This window comes from Myxine glutinosa, chromosome 5, assembly GCF_964187855.1.
Source record: "Myxine glutinosa chromosome 5, kmMyxGlut1.1, whole genome shotgun sequence".
Taxonomy (NCBI): Eukaryota; Metazoa; Chordata; class Myxini; order Myxiniformes; family Myxinidae; genus Myxine; species Myxine glutinosa.
In genome coordinates, this window is record NC_136265.1 from 112,891,455 (window position 1) to 112,916,005 (window position 24,551).

General features: G+C 45.8%; 1 protein-coding gene across 2 annotated transcripts in view; it reads left to right on the forward strand.

The window, feature by feature from the left end:
• Positions 1-24,551, forward strand: part of LOC137427239 (uncharacterized) — a 128,196-nt gene that overhangs the window by 60,681 nt on the left and 42,964 nt on the right. The gene's annotated exons all lie outside the window — the stretch shown is intronic.

Sequence of the window (24,551 nt, forward strand, 5' to 3'; positions counted from 1 at the left end):
TGTAGTGAAATCAGACTCCAAGACTTCTCTTCAGGACATGAGGCTTTATTGTAATCGATTTGGCGTTTACCTACATAAACACCGCAGTCATCTTATTAGCTCCACAAAGCAACTGAAGGCACATCACAGACCGTTTATGAAATGAACTAAGCAATCTAAGTCACTAGTCAAAAGCTCGTAATCACATCTTACCAAGATCTCTCAGAATTCATTGCAGCACTGGCAGTGTAACTCCGTTAGCTGGTTGAACACTTAAATCCTCTTACATCAGCAGGTGTCCGCCCATGGCAGACAGATATGTTTGTTCCACGCCTGCAACACGCCTCTTCTTCTTCTTCCGATTTTTCATAACTTTGCACCTTTATATCTCCGAAAGTGATGCATAGAAAAAATTGAGACATGGCTCATTGTAAAGAACTGTGTGGGGAAAGACCATGGGGAATAACATGTGTTAACTAGAACGGCACTCAGTGGAGAGCATACCTCTGCCTGGTTGGCCATATCACTCAATGGTGAAGAATCAAAATTTCGTCAAAAATTAAATAATTCTCATATCTGAATCTATATTCAGATATTCACCAACATCGAATTGATTCTTCCTTGTCACACACACAACCTATCCACCAAGTTTCGTCCAAATCCATCCATAACTTTTTGAGATATCCTGCAATGTATAGTTTTTGGCCCTATATCCCAATGGTGAAGAATCACTTAAAAAATTAAATAATTCTCATATCCGAATCCATAATCAGATCTTCACCAAAATCGAATATATCTTTCCTTGTCAGACACCCAACCAGTCCACCAAGTTTCGTCCAAATCCGTCCACAACCTTTTGAGATATCCTGCTATGTATCGTTTTTGGCCCCATCTCCCAATGGTGAAGAATCACTTTAAAAAAATTGTGGTATTTGATCCGATTCTGGATCTTCACCAAAACCTAATCATTTCGTCCTTGTGACATACGCTACATCTCTGCCAAATTTCGTCCGAATCTGTCCACAACTTTTTGAGATATTTTGTTCACAAACAAGCAAAAAAACAAATGAAAAATCGGTCAGAGACCGAGGACTTGCCAGAATGTACTTTTTTATCGGCCATTTTGGACAAATATGGCAGCCGAACCACGTGACCGATGACGTCAGGTTTTTTTTTTCTGCAAGATGCAGATGTCAGGTGCCGGCGGAGTGCCGACATGGCACTCAATAAATTGCATCTTGATCGGATGAAGTTTTGTACTTGTCGAATTATGATGTCGTAATGGAGGCACCTATGACATCATCATTAACATATTTTATTCCCCATGGAGAGTTCTTTACAATGAGCCACGTCACAATTTTTTCTATTCAGCACTTTCGGAGATATAGAGGTGCAAAGGTTTTCGGTTTTTCCAAGATGGCGGCCGGACCACGTGACCGATGACGTCATCAAATGGGCACAGTCTATTCCAGGGCAAGACAAATATGTGTGTAAAGTTTGGTGATTCTACGTGCAACCTGTATTGAAAATCGTGTTAATTCGGGTCATGTTTTGAGGCCTTGTAGTTGTACAGTGAACACTGTACAACCTTGAGGCTTTGTTTTTCTCTCAGCGGTCCGTGTTTTTGTGATCCAATAACTTTCGTTCTCTGTTTTCCCAATCTTTTCACCCCATAGCCCTCTTCCTTGTGTAAATCACAACTCAAAAAAATCCAAAAAAAAAAACATTTCCTTCTCTGTTCTCATTCGTTTATTCATTCTTATTCGTTCGTTCGTTCGTTCTTCGACCACGTGTTTCTCCCCCATTTCCCCAGATAGATTGTCAAATTTCAACTGGTTATTTTATCGTCCATGCGTTATTGTTTTGATTATAGTTACTTTTGGTTTGAATTTCCTGTAACTTGTAATTATTTAATCGTGTTCTGCTCCTCGTGTGCGGCCTTGTAGTTGTACCCCCGTCGGTGTTTGTTATCTTAATTGTGTTTTGCTTGGCTCTTAGTTTTTTTCCCTTCTACCCCGAACATAATACTCTGTCTAACGTTCTAAATCCCCACCTCCCCCCCTCCCACCCCCCCCCACCCCCAAAAACCAAAAAAAAACAAAAAAAAAAAAACATTTATTTTCCTTTCTCCACGTGTACTGTTGACTCATCCTGTATTTTCTGTCCAGGTGTGCTGTTCGCCCCGCCCCCATTAACTCCTTGCCATCCACCGTTTGCCCTTCACGTGACTCGTGGTGGTCCCTCTCGGCTCTCCCCCCGTTGGTATTTTTGTGCACATAAGATTGTTCACGGTTCTGTTTAAATATTATTTAAATATGTATAACCTTTCCCCTTCAGTGTTTTACTCAGTGGTATTTTACAACACGCTGTTTTTCTTCCTATTTAAAAGGCTTTTCTCAATTTCCTCTCCAACTCATTTCACCTCAAAAAAAAGAAATTCAATATCTTATACGTCTCCCTCACTACATGGTCTAAATTCACATTCATTCCATCCCTCCTCCATCATTCTGAACCGGATTGCTAACTTGAAAATCACAACAAACCCAATTTGTTTTCAATGTTCGTCTTTCATTAATCATCCACTTTCTAAACTCCCCTCTTGCCCCTCCCATCCAAATCCCTCCCCTTGCACCTACACTCCTAAACTCCCCCCCTACCCCTCCACTCCTGAACTCCCCCCTTGCCCTTCCACTCCTGAACTCCCCCCTTGCCCTTCCCCTCCTAAACTCCCCCCTCACTCCTCCCCTTCAAAACTCCCCCCCAACTCCTCCCATTCAAATCTCCCCCCATACCATTCCTCTCCAATTCTCCCTCCTCCCCCCTCCTCCTCAAAGCTGCCTCCTCCCCACTTCGTCTCCCTTCTATCTCATACCTCCACCCCCCCCCAACCTTCTTCTTTCCTCTGCCCCCCCTCAAACAACCCCTCTCTGTGCCTCATCCCTTCACCTTCAAACCTTTCATCCTCCTCATCCTTCCCTTTCTTGGAACTCTTCTGCAATCGCTGACACACTAACAACTGCTCTCCCTACCTCCCCCTCTCATCCTTCATCTTACCCTACTCCTCCCCTCCCCTGTCCTGTACCCGATGCTCCCCCTCTCTCTTCATTAACGGTATGGACCTCAAACATCCGGGGCCTTCGCTCAAACCTGACTGATCTCTCCATACAGGTTGCTTCTGACAATCCAGACTTGATCTGCTTAACAGAGACTTTCCTCCTTCAAGATGTCTCTGATTCCTTAATATCTCTTCCTGGTTACTCCCTCCTCCGGTATGATAGACCTGAGCCTCGGCCTGGTGGTGGGGTGGCTATCTTTATCAAAAACTCTCTTCCTCACTCTCCTTGCACTGCCCTCTCTCCTCCTCACCCCCAGGAGTACCTCTGGCTACGGCTTCCTCTCCGCTCCCACCTTTTGTTCATATGTGTTCTGTACCGTCCCCCAAACAGTGATGACTCCATCTACATTTCACTGTCTGACAACATGGACCAACTTCTATCCACTCATCCCAACTCTCTCTTCCTCATATGTGGTGACTTCAATTGTCATCATGCCACCTGGTTGGGTGTGGGTTCCTCTCTCACCAGTCATGGCACCTCAGCAAAGGACTTCTGTGACTCACTGGGATTGACACAATCTGTCAATTTCCCGACCCGGATCTCAGCCAATGGAGTATCTTCTCTTCTAGACTTGGTTATGACTAACTTCCCTGCTAATGTCTGCTGCTCTTCTTCTGCTCCAATCGGTTCTTCTGATCATGTGCTTGTCAAAGTGGACATCTCTCTGGCCATTCTCAGAGAGCCTCCTCAGCGTCGACGAGTCTGGCATTTCACTCAGGCCGACTGGGACGGTCTTCAAGCAGCCATCAATCGTCTGGATTGGTCTCCCATCTCCACTGCCTCTGACATCAATTCTTCCTGGGAATTCTTCCAAAGCAAACTGATCTCTCTCATGCACAGATTTATCCCATCTCGCCTTCAGTTGTCTTACCCTTCCTCCCGTCCATGGTACACTGAATCTTGTGGTGAGGCAGTTGCCCTGAAACAACTTGCCTTTGCCTCTTGGAAGGCTAATCCAACTGAAGGAAATCTCAGTTCCTTCCACCAAGCTCGGAACAAGTGTGTGTCTACCCTCAGGAGTGCCAGGAAGCACTATCTCTCCTCACTCAAGAATGAACTCTCAAACCTGTCTCCTTCCTCCAAATCCTGGTGGCGTCTGGTCAAATCCGTTTCTGGTGTTTGTTCCCCCTCCATCCCCTCCCTTACCTCAAATGGCCACACAGTTGACATCGCACGTGACAAAGCCGAATGCCTCAACTCTGTGTTTGCCTCAAAATCCTTAGTCCCAAACCCATCTCTCTCTGTTCCCACCTTTCCCAGTCGAACCAAACTGCTCCTGGACTCTGTGACCTTCTCTCCTGACAAGGTGGAGGAGTTTTTGTCAAACCTCGACTCTGATTCTGCAACTGGACCAGATGGCATCAGCCCACGGGTCCTAAAATCCTGCTCTGCCGCTCTATCTCACCCTCTCTCTGTTCTGTTCACCCTATCCTTTGCTCAAGGTCATCTGCCAGCATCCTGGAAATCAGCAAACATTACCGCTTTACACAAAAAAGGTGCAAAAACAGATCCTTGCAACTACAGACCAATCAGCCTGCTCCCAATTATCAGCAAAGTCATGGAATCCATCATTGCTTCGGATATGAAATCTTTCCTCTTCTCCAATGGCTTGATCTCTGATCATCAATTTGGTTTCAGACCAGGTCACTCTACTCTGGACATGCTGCTTCTGCTGTCTCAACAATGGATGGAGGTCCTCAATGCCAAACAGGAAATCAGAGCTGTCTCCCTTGACATATCACGTGCCTTCGATACGGTCTGGCACCCAGCTCTGCTCACCAAACTCTCCTCCTATGGTATCCATGGAAATCTCCATGCATGGCTTGCGGACTTCCTCTCTGGTCGTAGTCAACGTGTGGCCCTGAATGGATTTCTCTCATCTCCCCTTCCCGTTCAGGCTGGAGTTCCCCAAGGCAGTGTGCTGGGCCCTGTGCTTTTTCTGGTCTTTATCAATGATCTCTCCGACTCTCTGGAAAATCCTCTGTATCTCTTTGCTGATGACTCCACTCTCTGCCGCTCCATTCCTCTTCCCTCAGATCGGCAGTCTGCAGCCTCCTCACTCTCTGAAGACCTGGACAAAATCACAGACTGGTCAAACATGTGGAACATGTCTTTCAATCCTGACAAATCTCACACTCTTACTATGTCTCTCCGAAAAGATCGACTGGACAACCCTCCCATCTACTTTCTCAACAATCCTCTCCAAGAAGTTCTGTCGCTCAAGCTTTTGGGTCTCACCATCTGCCATGATCTTTCTTGGGAAAACCACATTTCCAAGCTGGCCTCCAAAGCCAGTCGCCGACTGGGCATCCTCCGTCGTGCGAAGTCCTTCCTAGGCACACCTGAGCTCCTCACCACATACAAGGCTTTCATCCGCAGCTCAATGGAATACTGTTCTCCCCTATGGGCTGGTGCTCCTGCCTCACACCTGGCTCGGCTTCACGCTGTTGAATCCAAAGCTTTCAGAATCATTGGAATCTCCCGCGATGAAGCTATCTCTGAGGGCCTTTCACTCACTCACCGCAGGCAGGTAGGTGGTCTTTCTCTCTTCTACCGACTCCTCTCCGGCCTTGCTCCCATAGCTCTCTCTGTGCTCTGTCCCCCAAATATTCCTACAGGTCGCACAAGATCTGCCAGCCACCCTCTGATGGTTAAACTGCCGAAATCTCGGCTCTCTGCTCACCTTCACTCTTTCATTCCTCTTTTCTCCCGCCTCTGGAACAAACTCCCACACTCACTTCAATCACACTCCTCCCTCCAGGTCTTCAAAACAGCTGTTCACCACCATCTCTTATCTTCCCCCATCCAAAACCTTGATCTTTTCTACCCTCACTAATTCACCCCAGATCCACCTTGTTTGAAATTCCAACTTCTTTCCTGGAAGTCTTGGCAGTGTCCATATGTTTTATACCTCTCCCCCCCCCCCCCCTTCCCATGCCTCCCCACCAAAGCCCTCTCCCTCCCACAGTTCTCTCGATGTCTCCACGTCTCTCGGTCCCTGCTCTCAAATGTTGTGTTTGTGTCCTTCCCCCTCTCTCCCCATCTTGTCTACCGCTCCCGATGTTATTTGTTTTGTGTGTCTGTTTGTCTTTCTGTGTGATTAATGTTCGCTCTTTCACGAGCCTCGATCTTGTATACAAAAAAAAACAAAAAAAAAAACGGTGTAGACGTAGTGCTGCGCACAGACAGACAGACAGACAGACAGACAGACAGACAAACAGACAAACCAACCGATCAACATACTTGCCGGAATCTTTTCCGGCAAGTAACAAACAGACGGGTGAAAACATAACCTCCATCCACCTTTGGTGGCGGAGGTAATGATGATGTCATGGGTGCCTCCATTATGACGTCATAATTCGACAAATGCAAAACTTCATCCGATCAAGATGAAATTTCTTGAGCGTCATCTAGGGATAAATTGGTGGACAAAAAAAAAAAGATGATGTCATCAGTCAGGTGGTTCGGCCATATTTGTTGTCCCCCGTCACACCACGGAGCGAAAGGGGGACTATGGTTTTCCTCTCCGTGCGTGCGTAAGCCAAGGACCGAATTATAATTTGGTGTGTGGGTGCAACCCACGTCAAAATCCAAGATGGCCACCGCCATGTATGTCTGTAGCCGTGTATGTCTGAACCTTGTGAGCGAAATATCGTGAAAAATAAACGAACTACTAACGTCTAATCTGGTGTGTGGGTGTATCTAAGCATAAGGAAGAACGCTATTGAAAATTGGGTCGCCACGTCAAAATCCAAGATGGCCACCGCCATGTATGTCTGTAGCCATGTATGTCTGAACCTTGTGAGCGGAATATCTTGAAAAATAAGCGAAGTACCAACCTCTAATCTGGTGTGTGGGTGTATCCACGCATAAGAAAAAAAAAAAAAAAAACACCTTTAGAGGCCATTTTTCCCCGCAAGCGGGGGTTGGCCTTTTTCGGGAACTGTGGTTGTTGTTGTTTTTCGGTCCCCTTTTTGAAGCAATGTTTTACGGCCTTGGGTCGCCACCTCAAAATCCAATATGGCCGCCTTGCGTTTCCACTTTGTCAACGCGCATCACTTCACCGACGGGGTACCTAGGCGTAACGCTTGTTTTAACACAAAAGCCCCTTCTTAATATTCCCCCCTTCCCATGCCTCCTCCCCCCCCCCCCCAAGCCCTCTCCCTCCCACAGATCCCCCCATGTCCCTGTTCTCTGCTGTTGTACTTGTGTGCTTCCCTCTCTCCCCCCATCTTGTCTCCCGCTCCCTTTACTGCATGTTTTGTGTGTCTGTGTTACTGTAAAAAAAATAACATTCTTGAAAAACACCAAAAACATGTCCTGGCCTGGGTCTGCAATCTCTGATTGCTCTTTCTTGTTTAACTTGTTAACTTGTAGTACTGACAATAATTGTTCTCTGCAGAAGCTCATGGAGCAGCTAAAAACAAGAGGGTGATAACGTGAACACATCGCCAGACAACAACAACAACAACAACAACATGCATTTTAAGGCCATTTTCCCTGCTAGAGCGGGGGTTAGCCTTGCGGTCCCCATGACGATCTTCTCCATCTTGCCCTATTTTCTGCATCTCTCCTTGTTAACCCCCTTGCCCGCATTTCTTCTTCCACCATCTTTAGCCAAGTCTTTCTCGGTCTTCCCCGTCCTCTACTTCCTTCTACATTCATTTCCATCACTCTTCTCAACCAGTCACTTTCATCCTTCCTCAACACATGACCGAACCATCTCAACCTGTTCCTCTTCACAACATCAATCACAGGCTCTAATCCCATCATTTTTCGCTATTCATCATTTGTCTTGCTCTCTCTCAACGATACTCCGCACATCCATCGAACCATTCGCATTTCCACCCTTTCCAACCTTCGTTGCTGCTCGACGTTCATTACCCATGTCTCGCTCCCATAAATCATAACACTTCTCACACATGCAGCATACACCTTTCCCTTCAGCTTCAACAACACTCCCCTCCTCATCAGCACGCCACTCAGTTCCCAAAACTTCTTCCATGCACATCTCACTCTAGCAACCGTTGCCGAGTCTGATCCACCTTCTCCATTCAGCATGCCTCCGAGGGAGCAAAATGTTTTCACACCTTCCAGCTTCATGCCGTCTCCAAGATCCAACTCAACATTTCCTCCATCTGCAGCTCCCTCTGTGCACACCTTACATTTGAATGCAGCTGCCACACTGGTTAATGACCCTCTCAGACCACTACATTTTTGATAAACCCACTCAGCGCACATTGAACATTGAATGGAGTTCACTCCGACACCCTTCCTGCACACAGCACAGGGCCACTTCCCTGTTCTTTCCACCTCACCACATGCTTTACCACTTGCCATCAGCTTCGTCTTTCCGATACTCACCTTCAGACCTTTTGTCTCCATACATTCCTTCCACTTGTTCATCTTTTCCTTCAGTCCATCCATACTTTCCGCAATCAACACCAGTTCATCTGCATACAACAACTCCCACGGTAAACCCCCCTTTATGTTCTGAGCCAGCACCTCCATCACAGCTACAAATAGTAGTGGACTTAGTACCGACCCCTGATGCACTCCCACCTTCACCTCAAACTCACCACTGTTCCCGTCCTTCGTCCTTACAGCTGTGCGCGCTCTTTTGTACATTTTTTTTTTTTTTTTTTTTTTGGGGGGGGATACAGAATCAAGGCTCGTGAAAGAGCTAACATTTATCAAACAAACAAATCAAACAAACAAGCAAACAAAGTATATAAAAAGGGGAGCGGCAGACAAGATGGGGAGAGAAGGGGAGGAAGCACACAAACACAACATTTGAGAGCAGGGACATCGGGAGATGTGTGGGAGGGAGAGGGCTTGGGGGGAGGCAGGATAGGTATAAAACGCAAGGACACCAAGGACTTCTAGGAAAGCAGTTGGTATTTCAAAAAAGTGGATTTGGGGTGAAATTAGCGGGGGTAGAAAAGATCAAGGTTTTGGATTGGGGAAGATAAGAGATGGTGGTGAACAGCTGTTTTAAAGACCTGGAGGGAGGAGTGGGATTGAAGAGAGTGAGAGAGTTTGTTCCAGAGGCGGGAGAAAAGAGGAATGAAGGAGTGAAGGGGAGCAGAGAGTCTTGATTTTGGCAGTTTAACCATAAGAGGGTTGCAGGCAGATCTTGTGCGACCTGTAGGAATATTTGGGGGACAGAGCACAGACAGGGCTGGGGGGGCGAGGCCGGAGAGGAGTCGGTAGAAGACGGAAAGACCACCAACCTGCCTGCGGTGAGTAAGTGAAAGGCCCTCGGAGATAGCGTCATCGCGGGAGATTCCAATGATTCTGAACGCTGTGGTTTCAACAGCGTGAAGACGAGCTAGGTGTGAGGCAGGAGCACCAGCCCAGAGGGGAGAGCAGTACTCCATTGAGCTGCGGATGAAAGCCTTGTATGTGGTGAGGAGCTCAGGTGTGCCAAGGAAGGACTTCGCACGACGGAGGATGCCCAGTCGGCGACTGGCTTTGGAGGCCAGCTTGGAAATGTGGTTTTCCCAGGAAAGATCATGGCAGATAGTGAGACCCAAAAGCTTGAGTGACAGAACTTATTGGAGAGGATTATTCAGAAAGTAGATGGGAGGGTTGTCCAGTCGGTCTTTTCGGAGAGACATCGTAAGAGTGTGAGATTTGTCAGGATTGAAAGACATGTTCCACTTGTTTGCCCATTCTGTGATTTTGTCCAGGTCTGCAGAGAGTGAGGAGGCTACAGACTGCCGATCTGAGGGATGAGGAATGGAGCGGCAGAGAGTGGAGTCATTAGCAAAGAGATAGAGGATTTTCAAGAGAGTCAGAGAGATCATTGATGAAGACCAGAAAAAGCACAGGGCCCAGAACACTGCCTTGGGGCACTCCAGCCTGAACAGGAAGAGGAGATAAGAGAAACCCATTCAGGGCCACACGTTGACTACGACTAGAGAGGAAGTCCGCCAGCCATGCGTGGAGATTTCCATGGATACCAAAGGAGGAGAGTTTGGTGAGCAGAGCGGGGTGCCAGACCGTATCGAAGGCACGTGATATGTCGAGGGAGACAGCTCTAATTTCCTGTTTGGCATTGAGGACCTCCATCCATTGTGGAGACAGCAGAAGCAGCATGTCCAGAGTAGAGTGACCTGGTCTACAACCAAATTGATGATCAAGAGATCACGCCGTTGGAGAAGAGGAAAGATTTCATATCCGAAGCAATGATGGATTCCATGGCTTTGCTGATAATTGGGAGAAGGCTGATTGGTCTGTAGTTGCTAGGATCTATTTTTGCACCTTTTTGTGTAAAGCGGTGATGTTGGCCGATTTCCAAGCAGATGGCAGTTGACCTTGAGCAAAAGAGAGGGTGAAGAGAACAGAGAGAGGGAGTGAAAGAGCGGAAGAACAGGATTTTAGGACCCGTGGGCTGATGCCGTCAAGTCCAGTTGCAGAATCAGAGTCGAGGGTTGACAGAAACTTTTCCACCTTGTCAGGAGGAAAGGACACAGAGTCCAGGAGCAGCTGGGTACGGTGGGTACAGAGAGGGATTGGTTTGGGACACAAGATTTAGAGGCAAACACAGAGTTGAGGCATTCAGCTTTTTCACGTGCGGAGTCAGCTGTGTCACCATTTGAGGTAAGGGAGGGGATGGAGTGGGAACAAACACCAGAAACAGATTTGACCAGACGCCACCAGGATTTGGAAGAGGGAGACAGATAAGAGAGTTCGGTCTTAAGAACGGAGAGATATTGTTTCCTGGCTCTCCTGAGGGTGGACACACACTTGTTTCGGGCTTTGTGAAAGGAAATGAGATTTCCTTCTGTTGGATTTGCTTTCCAGGAGACGAAGGCAAGTTGCTTCTGGGCAACAGCCTCACCACAAGATTCCGTGTACCATGGACGGGAGGAAGGGTATGACAACTGAAGACGAGATGGGATAAATCTGTGCATGAGAGAGAGCAATTTACTTTGCAAGAATTCCCAGGATGAGTTGATGTCAGAGGTGGTGGAGATGGGAGACCAGTCCTGATGATTGATGGCTGCTTGAAGACCGTGCCAGTTGGCCTGAGTGAAATGCCAGACTCGTCGACGCTGAGCAGGCTCCCTGAGAATGGTAAGAGAGATGTCCACTTTAACAAGCACATGATCAAATGAGCCGATTGGAGCAGAAGAAGAGCAGCAGACATTTTCAGGGAAGTTAGTCATAACCAAGTCCAGAAGAGAAGATGCTCCGTTGACTGAGATCCGGGTCGGGAAATTGACAGATTGTGTCAGTCCCAGTGAGTCGCAGAAGTCCTTTGCTGAGGAGCCATGGCTGGTGAGAGAGGTACCCACACCCAGCCAACTGGCATGGTGACAATTGAAATCACCACATATGAGGAAGAGAGCGTTGGGATGAGTCGATAGAAGTTGGTCCATATTATCAGACAGCGAGATGTAGATGGAGTCATCACTGTTTGGTGGACAGTACAACACACATATGAACAAGAGGTGGGAGCGAAGGGGAAGCCGTAGCCAGAGGTATTCCTGGGGTGAGGTGGAGGGAGTGCAGTGCAGCGCGAGTGAGGAAGAGAGTTTTTGATAAAGATAGCAACCCCACCTCCAGGACGAGGCTCAGGTCTATCATACCGGAGGACGGAGTAACCCAGGAGAGATGCTAAGGAATCAGAGACATCATGAAGGAGGAAAGTTTCTGTTGAGCAGATCACGATTGCCATCATTGCCATCATAAGACATTGCCATCACTACTCTGATCAACCATTCCTCCACTCCTAACTTCCTCATTGCCCATGTCAATGCTTTGCGTGGAACCCTATCGAATGCTTTCTCCAGATCAACAAACCCAAGAAGCAACTTCTTCCTCTTCTCCATGTACTTCTCCTGCAACTGCCTCATAATAAAAAGCGCGTCTGTCGTTCCTCTTCCTGGCATAAATCCAAACTGCATTTCGTCGATCTTCACTTTCTTCCTTATCCTCCTCTCCAACACCCTTTCCAATACCTTCATTCCATGCTCCAATAACTTTATCGCTCGGTACGAGCCACACTCTAGAGGGTCACCTTTCCCCTTGAATAGAGGGACGAGGGTACTCAGTTCCCAATCCACTGGAATGCGGCCTTCTTTCACCGCCAGATTACAGATCTCTGTCATTCTCTTCACACCCCAACTTCCTGCTGCCTTCAACATATCTCCCACAACTCCCGTCGGCCCTCCCGCTTTTCTACTCTTCATTGCTTTTATCGCTTCCTCAACTTCCTTCTCAGTTATCTTCTCTGACGGTCCTAAAACTGGGTTACTCTCTATGTTGCCATCCCATTCATTCTCTGTATTCAACAGCATTTCCATATATCTTTTCCATCTTCCTTTAATTCCATCGGGGTCCACAACGATTTGTCCCACTTCATCCTTCAAGCAACTCACCCCCATCACATCACACCTCTCTTTCGCTATCTGCTTTGCAATCCTGAATACTGCTCTCTGACCCTCTTCCGAATCCAAGCGTTCTCCGAACATTTTCCTTCATGCCTCCCGCGCCTTTGCTACCTCTTTCTTTGCAGCCTTCTTGGCTGCCCTATAACTTTCATGCTCTGCTGTTTCTGCTTCCGTATCCTTCACCTTCTGCCACTCCTTGAACTTCTTCCTCTTCTCGTCAATCCTCTTTCCAACTTCCTCATCCCACCACCATGTTTCCGAGTGCCTCGGTGGTCCTTTTGTCCATCCACATACCTCACCAACGGCTCCCAACAGACTATCTTTCATTGACATCCAACCACGTTCAAGCTCAACCACATCATCCTCTACCCTACTCAGCCTCTCTTTTAATGCCTCCCTTACTGTCACCTCTTTCAACCTCCACACCTTCATTCTCGGTTGGTACTTCACCCGCCGAGCTCTCCTCGCACCTTTCACCCTTATGTCGCAGACAACCAAGTGGTGCTGTGAAACAGCCCCCTCCCCCGGGATCACCTTTGTGTCCCGGAGGTGCCCCCTATCTCGCCTGTGCACCATCAGATAGTCAACGGTTGTCGTCGACCCACCTGACGTGTATGTAACAAGCTTATTATCCTCTTTCTGGAACTGAGTATTACAAATCAACAAATCAGCTCCATCAGCAAACTCCAAAATCCTTTCACCTTCTCCATTTCTCACACCATATCCGTAACCCCCATGAACTCCCTCAAAACCATCCATACTCCTTACCACATGTCCATTTAGGTCTCCTCCTACCACAACAACTTCCTCATCTTTCACGTTTTCCATCGGCTCACGTCGCCAGACAAAAACAAGAAAATATAATATGACATGAATGCGTCTGGATATGTCTCCGCCTGAGTTTGACGTCAACCCATTTTTTTTTTTTTTTTTTGTATACTGAATCGAGGCTCGTGAAAGAGCTAACATTTATTTCACAAACAAATCAACCAGACAAACAAAATATACAAAAAGAGGGAGCGGAAGACAAGATGGGGAGAGAAGGGGAAGCACACAACCACAACATTTGAGAGCAGGGAGAAGTGTGGGAGGGAGAGGGCTTGGGGGCAGGAGGCGTGGGAGGGGGAGGGGGAGGGGGGGGGGGGAGAGGTATAAAACACAAGGGGACCGAAATTAGCAGGGGTAGAAAAGATCAAGGTTTTGGATGGGGGAGGATAAGAGATGGTGGTGAACAGCTGTTTTAAAGACCTGGAGGGTGGAGTGGGATTGAAGAGAGTGAGGGAGTTTTTTCCAGAGGTGGGAAAAAGAGGAATGAAGGAGTGAAGGTGAGCAGAAAGTCTTGATTTTGGCAGTTTAACCATAAGAGGGTTGCAGGCAGATCTTGTGCGACCTGTAGGAATATTTGGGGGACAGAGCCCAGAGAGAGCTGGGGGGGCAAGGCCAGAGAGGAGACGGTAGAAGACGGAAAGACCACCAACCTGTCTGCGGTGAGTGAGTGAAAGGCCCTTGGAGTGAGCTTTATCGCGGGAGATTCCAATGATTCTGAACGCTTTGGTTTCAACAGCGTGAAGACGAGCTCGGTGTGAGGCAGGAGCACCAGACCAGAGGGGAGAGCAGTATTCCATAGAGCTGCGGATGAAAGCCTTGTATGTGGTGAGGAGCTCAAGTGTGCGAAGGAAGGACTTCGCACGACGGAGGATGCCCAGTCGGCGACTGGCTTTGGAGGCCAGATTTGAAATGTGGTTTTCCCAGGAAAGATCATGGCAAATAGTGAGACCCAAAAGCTTGAGTGACAGAACTTCTTGGAGAGGATTATTCAGAAAGTGGATGGGAGGGTTTTCCAGTCGGTCTTTTCGGAGAGACATCGTAAGAGTGTGAGATTTATCAGGATTGAAAGACATGTTCCATTTGTTTGCCCAGTCTGTGATTTTGTCCAGGTCTACAGAGAGTGAGGAGGCTGCAGACTGCCGATCTGAGGGATGAGGAATGGAGCAACAGAGAGTAGAGTCGTCAGCAAAGAGATAGAGAGGATTTTCAAGAGAGTCAGAGATCATTGATGAAGACCAGAAAAAGCACAGGGCCCAGAACACTACCTTGGGGAACTCCAGCCTGAACAGGAAGAGGAGATGAGAGAAACCCATTCAGGGCCACACGTTGACTACGACCAGAGAGGAAGAGAGTAAAGAGGAGTTACATTTGATCTCAATTAAACATCACATGGAAAACTAGAACGGCATTTTGTAGAGCACATACCTCCGCCAAGTTGAACAGTTTGTTTTGTGTCCCACTGATAGGCCGGATCTGCTTTCCGGACCTGGACCAAAATCTAATCGGCTTCTTGTTCTTTTCAATTACCTAAGGTCCTAACTCATCCACCAGGTTTTGTCATCAACTGTTCATAACTTTTTTGAGACATCGGTTTATATATCGTTTTTGGCTCTATTTCTCAATTATGAATAATCTCTAAACAAACTAGAACAGAACTTGTAGAGCGCATAGTCTCGTCTTGCATGTTCACACTGAACAAAAATACCATCGTTAACTGAAGATGCTGCTATAATGGCCCATATAACTATCATACATGCACCCAGCTATGTCACATAGTTTCTTGGCATGGGTTATGAATGCCATAAATGTATTTCTTCATTCACATCAGGTCATAGATCGGATATATGATGTGTTATGAAATTGATTCAAGACCTCGTTCGCAGATATGAGGCTTTATTGAAATCGATCTTCACAAGTCCTAAACACAAATAACAATCGTTCCATTAGACCTACTAGCAACGGTACCCGCCCTACGGGCAAGGCTTCAATTGGGAGGCCCAAATGAAAAGGCGAAATATCAGAAATTGAAGGCTTTTTTTATTTTAAACGATTTATATAAACATCTGTTAAATCATATCACACGCAAATCATCAAAATCTAAACAGTATTTGTAGAATTTCAATAAAAGCCACATCACTGTTCATATAGGTAAATATTATTCCATCGTGTTTGGGAAAATTGGGAAATTGGAAAAATTGGAAAAACAATATAGCCTATTTTACATTAGGGGGTCCCAGAATTACCCACCCAAAAGTTTGTTGCGATCGGTTCAGCCGTTTTTGCGGTACCTGGGAACGGACAGACAGACATTTCGTGAATTCTAGTAAGATGAAGCATATATATATATATATATATATATATATATATATATATATATATATATATATATATATATATATATATATATATATATATATATATATATATATATATATATATGTATATGTATGTATGTATGTATGTATATATATATGTATATGTATATATATATATATATATATATATATATATATATATATATATATATATATATATATATATATATATATATATATATATATATATATATATATATATTAAAGCTTGCTAATACATTTGCAATCAACCGGCAGTCTCGTCTTACAGAGGTAAAACCAGCGCAGATGTCATCGTAGCACAGTTGGACAGTAGAACCTTCCCACATTCACACACAGAGCGCCTATATATATATAGTGATAAATGTATATGTAGTGATAAATGTAGGGGTGTACTTACTTTTTCCACATGCGAGATTTGCATTTGTTTATTTAAATTATACAATGGACTACAAAATGTAAATGTTTCATGATACTTGTTATATTATATCACCTTTATCTATCAATATTGTTGAAATGAAGATCAAATAGCTGTATGTTGAAATATGTTGAAAAAGTCAAAACTTTATATATATCAAATATATATATATATCAATTCAAGGAGCATCACACCTCCAAAGCATCTTCCTCTTCTTCATTTTATCACATTCCCCATCCGTTAAAATTGCAATCAGGCTAGGACACCGGTAGCATAAAATCTACCAGCCAAAACGAGTAGGTTGCTGACACAGTCTGCCAGAACGAGTGCGATTAAGCCCATCAGCCTCCCCCAAATGTGACCCCCCAGAGCCCGTTGACGGCAGCACCCCCTCGTCGGATGGCTTACTCTGAGGGCTGCAGGTGACAAACTCCCGGGAACCAAAGCGGTATCACTAATTGCCGCATCGTCAGGTCTCAAATCTAACTTGGCGGGGGAACACAGGACAACATCGACCTGTTCCCTCAAGCCGGGCCGCGGGTCAATATCCCCGCAAGGCGCGAGATGCCGGACCGACACCGTTGTCTCTCTATCGTCAGCCAAACGGACATGCGCATATTCCGGATTTGCTTTCAATATTTCCACCCGGTCCACAAGCGGTTCGTTGCTCTGTCAGACCGCTCGCTTCAGGAAAGCCAGACCTGGCTCTGCCAGCCACGAGGGTAGAGGCTGTCTGCTTGAACTGCGATGCTAGTACTTGAACATCCTCTTGTGAGGAGTGTCATTAGTCGCAGTACATAGCAGGGACCGGATGGCATGCAATGCCTCAGGCAAGACGCACTCCCACATGTGCAAGGAAAACCCACGGGTCCGCAAAGCCATAGTAACTGCCCGCCATATAATTCTTAATGTCACTCGATTGACGGGAGGGGCTAAGTCGAGTAAGGGCTGCAGCCGTGCCGAATCAGGCCGTATCTCCCCTCCGGACACAGTGTAGCCCAAGATATCTATAGTTCTGACGGAATAGTTACATTTGGCTTCGTTGAAGGACAATTTGTATTTCCGGTCCATGTCCAAGAAGCGCCGCAGATTAGCATCGTGGTCTTTATGGTTCTATCCGCAAACAGTGACATTATTTGCGTACACAAATATACATCTTTCAATTTCTCCTTCGAAAGGATATCATCAATCACCCGTTGAAAGCATGAAACCCCGTTTGTTACGCCAAAAAGGATTCTACGAAATTGGTACAACCTCTGGCCAGATTCCAAGGCAGTGTAAGGGCGGTCGGCCTCCCGGATTGGGATTTGGTGAATGGTGCTTCTAAGGTCCAGCGTGCTGAATACCCGGTAGTTAGCGTGCTGAATACCCTGTAGTTACAGCCCTGACCATGTCATCCATCCTGGGAAGCGGATAGGCATCAAGTTGGGTAAAGCGACTGATCGTTTGAGAGTAGTTGACGACCATGTGTTTTCGATGATTGGGGCTGTTGACTACCAGTACTTGAGCCCTCCAGGGTGAGCAACTGGGTTTGATGACCCCTTCAAGTAAAAGACATTTAGTCTCATTGGCGATAAATTGGTCATCCGCCTGCGAATACCGCCTAGATTTCACGGTGACAGGGTGGCAATTCGGCGTCACACTCGGGAACAGCTGGGGATGTTCAATAGCCATTGCCGCTAAGCCACACACTGAGCCCGGCACGGCACCTACAGAGAAGGTATGAGCCCCGCTGAACTGCAATTCTAGAAGCTTATGCCTATTCAAGAAGTCGTGACCATGTAGTACATCAGAGCACAGATTCTGGAACACCATTAACTTCACATCTGAGTATGTGACATCATTAGCCACCAGCTAAACTACACAGAATCCTCGGGGTCGCTGCCACAACGTCCCCTATGCCATGTACATGCGTTGCATCGTCGTCACAGTGGGCCATCTGTATCTTTCGACGAGACCTTGGCTAACGTAGCTCTTATCGCTACCAGTGTCGAACAAACCTTCCACCGATTGGCCGTTGATTTCCACCGGGATCACAGCCCTTGCTAGGCCGCTCAGAGCTCTCCTCGGGTCCAAAGCAGCCCGCAGCGCACGTGAGCGTCATTTGTCGGGCCTTGGTCGACCGGCAGACTTTGGCAAAATGACCTTTCTTCCCGCAGTTGTGGCACGTTTCCCAAGCTGGGCATAGGGATCGGGGGTGGCGGCAATTTCCACAGAAAAAGCATTTGGCCGTCACCCCAGCAGGGGTTGCCACGGCCGCAGTGCTCGGCTCGTTCTCATCGTCGTCCGAGCCCTCGCTGCGGGAACCCCGACACGCGAGAATCTGCGCGGGCACTCGCTCGGCAACTGAGTCTGATTCCCCGCAATTATCAGCGGTGGCCGTAGTGCTCACATCATTAATGGCCAGCCGTATGTCTCGGATCTGACCTGAGCCGACTGTAGGAGCCAGGCCTGGTCGAATGCCATTTTGAAGGTCAGAGCCTCGTTCTCGAGGAGGCGCTGGCTAATCGCGGCAGACTGGAACCCGGTAATGAAAGCATCTCGTACCAGATCATCTGTGCCCTCCATGGCCACACAATTCGTGACAGCGCAGTCCTTGCCGAGCTGTTGTAAAACCTGCGCGTATTGCTCCAACGATTCTGTAGGCTCCTGCCGGCATGTCACGATAGGATGCCGGGCATAAATGGAGCTTCAAGGTTTAACATAAAGAGCTGTCAGGGTCTCCACGGCGTCCACGTTGGTCGCGCAGAGAGAAGTCGTTGTAGACGGAGTTGGTCACGTTGCAGGAGAGGACGTCCAGTTTGTGGTTCCGTGAGGTCCGGAGCAATTCTCATATAAAGTTAAAGAGAATGCAACCAGTGAGTCCAGTGACTGGCGGCATCGCCAGCATTTGGATCTCTGCTGAAGCGTTCCAATTTGATGAGGTTATCCATGGTCCTTGAGCGTCGAAGAATCGATTTCAATAAATTGTTATGAAATTTATTCAAGACCTCGTTCGCAGATATGAGGCTTTATCGAAATCGATCTTCACAAGTCCAAAACACAAATGGCAATCGTCCCATTGTACCTATGAAGCATGTATATATATATATATGTATATATATATATATATATATACATGTGTATATATATATATATATATATATATATATATATATATACACATGGTAAAGCTTGCTAATACATTTGCAATCAACCAACAGTCTCGTCTTACCAATCCAGCACAGATGATGTCATCGTAGCACAGTTAGACAGTAGAACATTTTTTCACACACAGAACACATTTCACACACAGAACACACAGAACACTACATTCACACACAGAACACCCGAATATATATATATATATATATATATATTATATATATATATTATATATATATATTATATATATATATTATATATATTATATATATACAGTGGTACCTCGGCTTACGAGTTTAATCCGTTCCGTGACGGAGCTCGTAAGCCAAATCGCTCGTAAGTCAAAGCAAATTTTCCCATTCAAATGCATTGAAATGCTATTAATCCGTTCCAGCCTCAAAAAAAAAACACCAATTTTTTTTGTTAGGTGCTTTTAAATAACAAAAATGTACTTTATAAATAACAAATAATGTATAAACAAGCACGACCTCGTATATACTGTACATAATACAAGAGAATGTAAAGAAATAAACTGGTTTTATTAAGCAGAGGAGAAGAGCATGCCAGGTGAGGTGTGCGTGTTGTCGACTTGGCGAGGCAGTACGATCGTACTCCTTCTACGATATGTACGATTTTGAAGCAGAAGGAGTCCATAAAGGCTATAACGCCAGCCAAGGGCGTTACGATTATTTCAAAGCTCCGGACCTCTATCCATGAAGATATGGAGAAGTTGTTGTTTGTGTGGTTGAAGGAGAAGCAGCTCGCAGGAGATACCGTGACCGAGAGCATCATGTGTTTGAAAAGATTGAAACTCGGATATCGAGCACGGACCACGAGGTGTTTTTTCTTTTTTCTTAATCTCGGTTTCAGTGAACGTTTGCTCTGTGCTCACGTGTACTGTACCTGTACCTGTAATGGTACGTCAGAGGATGGCACCTGTTGTCATCATATTAAGTGCAAGATGTTCTGCATCGTAAGTTGGTACACCGTGGTCTTTCGGCGGTGTTTAAGCCGGCCGTCTTGGCTTCTGTCACCATTGGCATTGAGTCTTTCGATGTAGGTAGGTCGTTGTGTGCCGGTGCCTTGGCCGAATTCCTTCATTGCTGCATTGTTAGCTCACCTGGTTTTTTATACCACATCTTTGGTTATCGGACCAGCGAATGACGTCATCTCCTCCAAAGTATGGCTTATTCTCACTTGTCTTGGACGATCTTCTACTTCTAGCCTTCCACCGTGCATTTGGTGTCCACTGTACTTACTGTACAGTGCCTGGTAAAATTGATGTAATGGGTTTTTGACCGTCAACGCCATGAACCGTCATGAACCGCCATGAACCGTCAACGCCATGAACCGCTAACACTCAAAAGCCCATTTATCGCGCCTTATAAAGCAAAACGCAAACCGAAAGCCATGCCTCTCAAGCGAGGCGTGCTTCCGTGGTCACGTGATCCACAGGTGTAGCTCATTATACCCGCACGCGCGACACGCTTTGGCGGTCACGTGACCAGCCACTCTGGAGGCGGGGATCCCCGCCGATGACGTCACCGGCTGGAGCAAGGAGATTCCTCGCTCATGTATTTCGACGATTGCGTGTTTTATATCCAAGCAGAGATGCTTTCACGGCAAGATAACCGCGTGACCGGAACCGGAAGCCACAACCGGAAAATTCAAAAAAATAAATTTTTTGAGCTCGTACATCGGATCTCGGCTCGTATCCCAAAGCAACAAACCGCCCGAGCGACGGCTCGTATCCCGAAAAACTCGTACGTTGGGGCACTCGTAAGCCGAGGTACCACTGTATATATATATATATATATATATATATACGTACATACATACACAGTCACGTGAAAAAGTAAGTACACCCCATGTAAAGTTTTGACTTTTTCAACATACAGCTATTTGATCTTCATTTCAACAATATTGATAGATAAAGGTGATATAATATAACAAATACCATGAAACATTTACATTTTGTTGTCCATTGTATAATTTAAATAAACGTAAATGCAAATTTCGCATGTGGAAAAAGTAAGTACACCCTTGGATCTAATAGGTCGTATTGCCCCTTTGGCAGAAACAACCTCAAGTAGGTGTTTCTTATAACTGTCTACCAGTCTCTGACATCGACTGGGAGAAATTTTTGCCCACTCCTCCATGTATAATTATTTCAGCTGTGCGATGTTTGAGGGGTTTCTTGCATGCATAGCTCGTTTCAAATCCCCCCGCAACATCTCGATGGGATTTAGATCCGGGCTTTGACTTGGCCATTCAAGAACCCTCCAATTCCTTCTTTTCAGCCATTCCTTGGTGGATTTACTTGTATGTTTAGGGTCATTGTCATGTTGCAAGGTCCACCTTCGGTTGAGCTTCAACTTCCGACAGATGGCCTCACATTATCCTCAAGCACCCTCTGGTACAATGAAGAATTCATAGTGGATTATATGATGATGAGCTGCCCAGGCCCTGATGCAGCAAAGCTGCCCCAAACCATAATATTTCCACCACCATGCTTTACAGTTGGTATCAGGTTATTGTGGTCAAATGCTGTCTTTGGTTTTCGCCAAACATGTCTTCTGGTACTGTGGCCAAATAGCTCTACCTTTGACTCATCTGTCCAGAGCACATTGTTCCAGAAGTGCTGGTCTTTGCCGAGGTGTTCATTGGCAAACTTTAGTCTTGCCCTGATGTTCTTTTTGGACAGCAAAGGTTTCCTCCTGGCACACCTCCCATGTAGATCAAATTTGTGCAGCCTCTTTCTAATGGTAGACTCGTGCACTATGACATCATCAGTGGCAAGTGCTACCTGTAGGTCCCGTGATGACATTCTGTGGTTCTTCGAGACTTCTTTCAGCATCTTGCGGTCTGCTCTCGGGCTGAACTTGCTGGGGCGGCCTGGCCTGAACAAGTTGGCAGTTCTTTGGAATCTTCTCCACTTGTCGATGATCTTCCGGACAGTCGAATGATTGATTTCAAATTGTTTGGAGATCTTTTTATATCCCTTCCCAGACTCGTAGGCACCTATAACCTTCTTTCTGAAGGCCTCAGAGAGCTCTTTTGATGTAGGCATTGTGACGCCGCATACTTCAACAACAAAGAACAAACCAAACTAAATGTCTGAGGTTTAAATAAGACAGGTTCCTCCAAGATCCTCTCTAACGATGTTCTAATCATTTGTGCCTGAGCTGGTGCACCTGATTCTAATTTTACGTATTTGAAGTAGTGATAAATGTCGGGATGTACTTACTTTTTCCACATGCGAAATTTGCATTCATGTTTATTTAAATTATGCAATGGACTACAAAATGTAAATGTTTCATGATATTTGTTATATTATTATTATATCACCATTATCTATCAATATTGTTGAAATGAAGATCAAATAGCTGTATGTTGAAATATGTTGAAAAAGTCAAAACTTTACATGGGGTGTACTTACTTTTTCACGTGACTGTATATATATATATATATATATATATCAGTCACTATGCGACCTTCATATCATCAGTGGAGAACCGCCAGCAAGGTGTCCCATACAGCTGCTGCTGCACCTTGCTGGGAGCGATAAGCACCGCCTGCCACACGGTAACGTTATCTCTGGTATCCACTCATCATATGGAGTCGACCTGGTTGCGGTTGGGAGTTACTAATAATGGTATCTGTAATCTGGTTCTATATATATATATCCACGATAAATATCATATAGTTGCACCTCCAAATCCTCTTCCTCTTCTTCATTTTATCACATGAAGTTTCAGATTTTTGGACAAGGATTTCAGTTTAAACAATTATGGCTGGAATACCACTTCACCGATGATGTCATTGTTGTCACCCTGTATACCCCATGGGGATTTGATGACATTTCCCAAGATTACATATTTTTTTCGTTGAGCAGTTTGAGAGAAAATTATGTCCAATTTTTTTCCTTTAATCCTATATTGCTGCCATACCATGTGACCTATGACATCAGAGTTAGCAATAAAATATTATCCATGGGGGGTCCCTCCTATGTATAAAGGTTTGCACCGATCGGACAAGCAGTTGCAGAGAAACCCATTTTTAAAGTGAACACACATGTACACGCACACATTGGGAGAATTTGGTTGTGAATACCTGACCCAAGAAGATCAATTACGTGAATCGGATGACCCAAGGAGAGAATTCAAAGGAAGACAAAAACTGGACAAATAAGGGAAAATGGACCTTATTGTGGGCAATGGAGTATACCAAACGAAAAGACCTGGGAACAGATATTCCGAAGAATGTACCCCGATGAAGTTAATTTTAAACGGGCAACACTAAATTCGAGGAAAAGCAATTTCATCTGTCAGAAAATATTCACAGAGGAGGAACTCAAGAGTAAGAGATGAACAAACTGACAAGGCAATAATAAATAATTGGTCACCCATAGATGGCACACTACCACCAACACCAAAATGGAATGAAGGGACATACAGTGGGGAGAACAAGTATTTGATACACTGCCGATGTTGCAGGTTTTCCCACTTACAAAGCACGTAAAGGTCTGTAATTTTGATCATAGGTACACTTCAACTGTGAAAGACGGAATCTAAAACAAAAATCCTGAAAATCACATTGTATGATTTTAAAGTAATTAATTTGCATTTTATTGCATGAAATAAGTATTTGATCACCTACCAACCAGTAAGAATTCCGGCTCTCACAGACCTGTTAGTTTTTTCTTTAAGAAGCCCTCCCATTCTCCACTCATTACCTGTATTAACTGCACCTGTTTGAACTCGTTATCTGCATAAAAGACGTCTCCAGACCGTCTCCGACCGCAAAGACCGACCGCAAAGCCGTCTCCAGACCTGTCCACACTCAATCAGACTCCAACCTCTCCACAATGGGCAAGACCAGAGAGCTGTCTAAGGACATCAGGGACAAATTTGTAGACTTGCACAAGGCTGGGATGGGCTACAGGACAATAGGCAAGCAGCTTGGTGAGAAGGCAACAACTGTTGGCGCAATTATTAGAAAATGGAAGAAGTTCAGGATGACAGTCAATCTCCCTCGGTCTGGGGCTCCATGCAAGATCTCACCTCGTGGAGCCTCAATGATCATGAGAAAGGTGAGGGATCAGCCCAGCACTACACGGCAGGACCTGGTCAATGACCTGAAGAGAGCTGGGACCACAGTATCAAAGAAAACCATAAGTAACACACTACGCCGTCATGGATTAAAATCCTGCAGCGCACGCAAGGTCCCTCTGCTCAAGCCAGCGCATGTCCAGGCCCGTCTGAAGTTTGCCAATGACCATCTGGATGATCCAGAGGAGGAATGGGAGAAG